General features: G+C 34.5%; 1 non-coding gene across 1 annotated transcript; it reads left to right on the top strand.

Moving 5' to 3' along the window:
- Positions 1–212: 212 nt before the first annotated feature.
- On the top strand, positions 213–319 carry LOC132162676 (small nucleolar RNA R71). The gene has a single exon (XR_009438255.1). It is a non-coding gene; the product is annotated as a small nucleolar RNA R71 (small nucleolar RNA).
- Positions 320–7,355: the final 7,036 nt, after the last annotated feature.

Here is a 7,355-nt window from a genome sequence, read left to right on the forward strand (position 1 = left end):
CATAGATGCCTCCTGTCTTGGGAGCGGGTTGTTGTCTGTCCCAACTACCTTGAAAATCCCATTGTTGTGCTTGTTCAGCCATTTCGTCCAAAGTCTTATAGGCTTCATCCCCAGTAAGACTTAAGAATTCTCTACCATTCATAGTCTCAAGTGAGTTTCGCTCACTTGGTGTTAGTCCCCTATACAAAATTTGAACAAGCACCTCATTCTCAAACCCGTGGGGTGGGCATTTTATAGTAAGCTCTTTAAACTTCTCCTAGCTATCAATGAATCTTTCCCCTTCTTTCTGTATGAAATTGGTGATCTGTAGACGAAGGTTATTGATTTTGGAAATTGGGAAGAATTTGTGGTAAAATTTGCTTTGCAGCATATCCCAAGAAGTGATAGATCCAGGTCTATTGTTGAATAGCCAGGATTTCGCCCTATCATATAGGGACAGAGGGAATAACCGAAGACGCACTGCTTCTACTGGAGCATTTTTCGTATTAACAATGTCGCAAATTTCCAAAAAAATTCTCACATGAACATATGGATCCTCATTCTCTAATCCTCTAAATGCAGGAAGGTGACCTATTGTACTCGGTTTCAGATCAAAGCGAGTAGCTAGCAACACTATACACGACGGTGTGTTGGTAATATTGGGTACAAACAGCTCCCTAAGGGATCTAGGTTGATTTCATTCTCCCATCTTAACAGACTTTTTCCGAATCAGACTCGGAACTTTGAGAATTGGTGGGTGAGTTTGGTGGCTGTCTTGGATTCTCTCTCGCCGTTCTTTCAATTTCGAGATCAAAAGTGTTTAGCTCCAGATTTAAAGATCTATGACCAAACATGCAAAAAGGAACTAACAAACTAACAAACTAAAAACTGAAATTGAATTGAAGTAAATTAAATTATATTAAACTAACTAAACACAATTGCAAGCAGAAATTAATTTAAACAAAAACTAAAAACTCACGAAAAAGGACCAAAATATTTTGGCTAAAATCTACTGAACTGTTGCGGTTGCTGTCTTGGCCACAAGTGCGCTCAATTGTAGCAAGGCTGTAACACAAACAAAACAACAAAAAAAAATCTTTTGTTTTTTTTTATTATTATTAGTGACACAAATAAAACAAAACAAATTGTAGAAAAATAAAATCCTGATTATAACTAGTAGAAGAATAAAACTAATTTAAACATAAATTGGTTTCAAAAATTGAACAATTCTCCGGCAACGGCGCCAAAAACTTGTTGTGCAAATTTATTTAACTCGCAAGTGCACAAATCAATTGTAGTTAATGGATTGCAAGTGCGAGGTCGAACCCACAGGGAATTGTATTCTTGAAAGCAATTTTAAATCTAAATTAATTAAACCCTAATCTGGTTCCAAATTTTTGAGAGATTTTTTTGTTTGAATGAAAAAGCAAAAGCATGAGCAATTTAAAGTGATTAAAATCTTATGACGAAGCACTAAAGTTTCGGAATCCGCACTCACAAATTCATAACAACATAATTTCATAATCTATAATATTCCCCAAAGTTCTCACATATAAATCTGAAGTTTGTTTTACTATTGCTTCAAAGAATTAATCAAAAGATCTCATGTATCCATTCATAACCCAAATCACAAATGAAATCCAATGTTCAATCAAATCATTAACTGTATCCGTAAATCACAAGAAAATATCCAATCTTTATCAAAACATCAATTGTATCCAGAAAATAAATCACAGGGAAAATCCAATTTTTAACAAAGAAAACCAAGCAATCAATTGTATTGAATAATCTTAAATCATCAAGTGTATCCTTGAATCACAAAAGATATCCAAGAGTTATTCAATCCAATTGATTAGATGTAAAACAATAGAGCAATTAAACCATTAAATTGGGAAATATTACATACATGAAACAAAGTTGCTAATCATAAGTGAGGCTTCATCTTCAACCTTAGTTGAAGGTTTAGCCTCTTATGTTGTTGAAAAACAAAACAAAATTGATTGAATTCATAATATAAAATTGAGTACTTACAAATAATAATCACAAAGTTGAGATCCAAAAGCTAAGAAAACCTTAAACTCTCTTCTTTCTCCTCTACAATCTTGAAATTCGTAGCCTCTCTCAACTAATTTGATAATTCCCTATTTATAGACCTAAAACTTAGGGTTTTACAAGTTGAAATCGGATAAAATTCGTCCAGGTTTGTACCCTTTAATTACAGGACGATTTTTAAATAGTAAAAGTCTGAATTAGGAAAATCCTATTTCACAATGAATTGTAGTATTTTGAGTTAGCTTTTCAATGCCACTTGAATCACCTCAATCTAATAAGTGTACAAAAAGTTATGGTCAAAATACTGAGACATATGCAGAATCTGAATTTGAATCCAATCCGAAATTTTATCCAATCTTATCTTTAATCCGATTTAACCATTTATTGGATTTGGTTAAGCTTAACCACATCATCTAGGTCTTCTCAAAGTATGTTTTCTTCTGAAAAGTAGTTTTTCTTCAATGACCTACAAAATACTAAAAACACAAAACTAACACAGAACATTAGATAATAACACAGCTAAAGGATTAACACAAGTAAATTAAGGGGTCTAAATATGCAATATTTGGCACACATCAATTTCCCTAAGCAACGAATTAGGCATGGGTGTCTACTCTAATTCTTTTCTTTCTTAAAGGATTTAGCATAGGTGTCTACTAAGTTGTTTTTTAAGAAAGCATAAAACTGTGGAAATCGACAAACATATGAGGCCTAGGGCATGGGTGTCTATTCCCGGTTCCTCTTATTGATTAACCCAAGAATCCGGTGTGGATATCTTTTGTTACTTATGTTAAACTTAGGACTCGGTCATCCAAATTGATTTAACTAACTAGTTCATACCACATGCATATAATGGCCAGTCACATACATATGAGGAACTCAAGAAAATAAGAATTAATCAAATTAAGCAACACAATATAATTATCCCAAAGGCGCTAATATTGAAATATTAAATAAACATAATTAGGGCTTCAATCTAGCCCTCCTTAAGAGTTAGTTACACATTATTAAAACAAAAAGAAAAGAGAAGGTAAAGAAAGAACCAAAAACCGCTCCTAGAACCAGCCTTCAATCCTCTCCCCAAAGTTGTCTCTTCTAATTCTCTCCAAGGGTTTTTGGATGCTCTAAATTGTGAGGCTTAGGGGTCTATTTATAGAGCTTAGGAGAGTCCTAGAAGCCCCCTAGTAATCCTAGGAATTTCGAAGTTTTAAGTACAAGTCCAATTAGGATAAAGAAAACCTAAGTCTAAATCGAAATAGGATTCGACCAGAATTGCGGTCCTGTCTTGCAGCGTGATTTTGGCCTTGCAGCGCTCCGAATTGGAAAAATGCTATTTCACAATAAATTGTAGAATTTTGAGTTACCTTTCTAATTCCACTTAAATCACATCAATTGGATATTTGAGATGAAAGTTATGGTCAAAATACCGAGACATGTTCAGAATCCAATTTTTCATCCAATCCGATTTAACTTCAATGTGAGAAATTCCGAATTGATCCTTCCTCTATTTGATTAAACTTAACCATGATTGGCTAAGCTCAACCATATCTTCTAGGTCTTCCCAATTTGCCCTTTAAGCTTGTAATTCTTCCAGAAATGCTTTCTTTTCTTCCAAAAGCCTAAAAAACAAAGAAAATACAAAAAGAAAGTAAAATGGCCTAATTAACCAAAACCAAAGGATTAAAACACTCAAGTTAAAGGCTGAAAATATGAATATTTTAGCAATTATCACATTGTGAAGATGAACACTATTAGAATCTTGTTGTCTCTAGCAGCTAGTTATGGTTGGGATTTGCAGCACTTTGATGTCAAGAATCCATTTTTGCATGGAGAGCTAGAGGAATAAATTTATATGGAAGTCCCGCCAGGTTATGGGAATAATTTGGCTGCTTGTTGTGTCAAATACCCACCTAAATTAATAGGCAAATACTTGGTACGTTTTACTCGTAAGTGCACAAGATCAAACGATAGTATAGCAGGCAAATACGAGATCATTCCCACAAGGATTAGTAAATTATGTTTAGAAGTAATTTCCTATTTAATTAAACAAATAAAATTCAATTGTGACAATTGAATTTAATATAAAGAAATAAAATAAAAGATAAACAAAAACTAAAAAGGATTAAGGTTTTGATATCCACCACTAATCAGACTAATTAAGATAACAATATGCCAATGCGCAAATTATACCGGTATATCCAATGTTTGTCAACCTAAGGGCATGGGTGTCTACTCCTTAAGCTATTGATTTTCCTAAGCAACGAATTAGGCATAGGTATCTACTCTAATTCTTTTCTTTCTTAAAGGATTTAGCGTTGGTGTCTACTAAGTTGTTCTTTAAGAAAGTATAAAACTGTGGAAATCGACAAACACACGAGGCCTAGAGCATAGGTGTCTACTCCCAGTTCCCCATGTTGATTAACCCAAGAATCTGACGTGAATATCTTTTGTTACTCTTATTAAACCCAGGACTCGGTCATCCAAATTAATTTAACTAACTAGTTCATACCACATCCATATGTTGGTCAGACAAACACATATGAGAAATACAAGATAACAGGTATTAATCAAGTTAAATACACCAAAATATAATTGTAGCAAAGGCACCCATATTGCATCTTAAAAAGACATGACTAGGACTTCAATCTAGCCCTAAATAAAATATAAACTACATAATAAAGATAAAAGGTGGAAGAGAAGAAAAACCCAAACTCCTCTTGATTTAGCCTTCAGTTCCTTTCCAAAGCTTGTGCCTCTTTTCTCTACCCCTATTGCTAGAGGCTAGGAGGTTTGTTCATAGGCTGTAGAAGTCATTGACAAACTAGTAAACCTAGGAAATTCATAGGGTTTTATTCCTATTACAAGTGGGAGTTGAAAAACCCTAATATGGAAAGAATTACAGTCTGGCCGCCGCTTGATGTGTCACCTGTGCACTGGTGCGATCGATCGCAACCCGTTGTGCGCTAGATCGTACGTCTGTGATCGAGACTCTTCTAATATGTGTTTGATTGCACATGGCCGCTTCATGCTTTGTCTTCTCTGGTAATGCGCTCGATCGCAGGGAACCTGTGCTTAATCGCACTGTCAGGGGCTCCAACTTTTCCCAATTTCTCTCTTTGAGCCCAAATCTTCCAGATTTACTTCATTTTCTTCCAAAAGCCTATAAAAGCATGAAAACACATAAAGGAACTAAAATGGCATAAATTAATCCAAAACTAAAGGATTACCAAATATAAGTTAAGGGTTAAAATATGAATATTTTGGCAATTAACACACTCCCAAACTTACATATTGCTAGTCCCTTAGCAATACAAAACTAAAAACTAGATGGAAAAACATAAAACATAAAGATAAATCCATCTTTTGTGGGATGTACGATTGCATTTAGCATATGCAACAAGCCTTTTAAACCCCTAGGAATTCCCTAGAGGACGAGTGAAGTCTCGTGAGGCTTTTCCAGGAATGTTAACCACAAACATCATGCAAGAGTTCATGTTATTCAAAAATTAAGGTATCACTCAAAACTATGATTCTCATTCATTAGCAAGCTTAAAAAGATAAACTTCATCTTCACAATGAATTGGAATTTTAAAATTTAATCACTTACAAAAGACATGCTAAGGCATCACAAGTTCGAAACAGTGTAAAGTGAATTAGCACACAAATATAAAGCTTCTAATTATTTCAAATGTTGAATGTCTCAATATCTCAAAGTTCACTGAAATCCCTATTAGAATGAACAGCACTGGCATATTTTTCTCCTTTATTTATTTATTTTTTTCTTTGTCAGGTTGTGCAATGTTTGATTCCCTTAAGCTTTCTAATTGACCCATGTAATGAGTGTTAAGTCAATGACTCCCAAACCAGATGGTTTTAAGGCATTAGGTGTAGAGACACCCCAATGACTTACTAACTTGAGTAAAAAAGGCTATGAAACAAAACTAACCATGACATTAATCAAATCAAAATTTTTCACATTTTGACGTGAACACTCAATGCTTTGAGGCAAGAGGTCCAGTTACTTAGTGAAAAGCTTATCAATGATCTTTTTTTTTTATCACATTGTAACGCCCCAAGTTCTAGAGGTAGAGCGACTGGGAGCAATTGTAACATATTCTTAATAAAAAATATATATATAAATTTCTCCTACCATATGTTCACCACAAAAACATAAAATCACCAGAGTACTGTAAACTCTCATTATAAAATCATAAACACATAATGTGCTAGTATTCAATAATCTTATAAGCAATAAAGTTACACCATCTAAGCTTATCCAAAGCTGTCTAGTCTATAGAATGACTCCCAGATACTTCTACTGCTACTGCTACTGCTACTGCTCCTGTTAGTCCATAAACTAGCGATAGAATCTTTAACAACTAAGAGGCCCACCGGTACCCATGTCTTCAGTACTACGATATATAAAGCAATCTGAAAAAGATGTATAAGGAGAAGGGGTGAGTTCGACAACTCAACAAGTAGCCACAACACCAAGATGCTATAAAACATGCTGTGCAGATTTCTATGTCAAAATCTCTGTCATGCACAATAATAATTTGTGCTGAATAACATAATTAACAAAATAAGCATGATAGTTGCAAAATGAGTAAGCATTTCCTTTTATTTTCCTTTCAAAATAATTGTTTTACCCTTTGACCCGACGCCACAAGTTTACTGTGAGCAGCGCACGTTGGCTTGTCCCGAAGGACCTATATGCTCATCCTGTCGTCACAGGGGAGAGCTACCAGGTTGGGAACTTCCCTAGGTGAAGGCCACCTGGCCGGTAGCACACACCTTCTCGTAACCGTCCTTCGGTGTGCTTGCCATGCTACCCTATGCGGTACCGATCGTCACTATAATCGTGTCTCGGGTTAAACATTTATAATCATGAATGCACATATAACATTTCATATGATCTGTAAACTCATCTGTAACTGTATATTGTGCCATGAATGCATATATAACATTTCATATAATCTGTAAACTCATCTGTAACTGTATAACATATAACATTTCATATGATCTGTAAACTTATCTGTGCCATGAAACTTTGAGAGTTTTTTTCATTCATAATTGCAGTTATGCATAAATCATGAAATAGGGTAATTGTAACACGTAAAATTCTTAAACAATGACATATGATTGAATAAAACTTGGCATTAAAATATGGAAGGAAGTGCAATTGAAAATCATGTAAGTGGATTCTTTATAAAATCCCCAACATTTTTCTAAAAGATTTATAATAAAATCTGTTAGGGTTTTTGGTGTTATGTCCCCTTACCTGGCATTGCATGCCCTTATTTTGAATATGCATCCAACTCACA

This window comes from Corylus avellana, chromosome ca9 (genome assembly GCF_901000735.1).
Source record: "Corylus avellana chromosome ca9, CavTom2PMs-1.0".
NCBI lineage: Eukaryota > Viridiplantae > Streptophyta > Magnoliopsida > Fagales > Betulaceae > Corylus > Corylus avellana.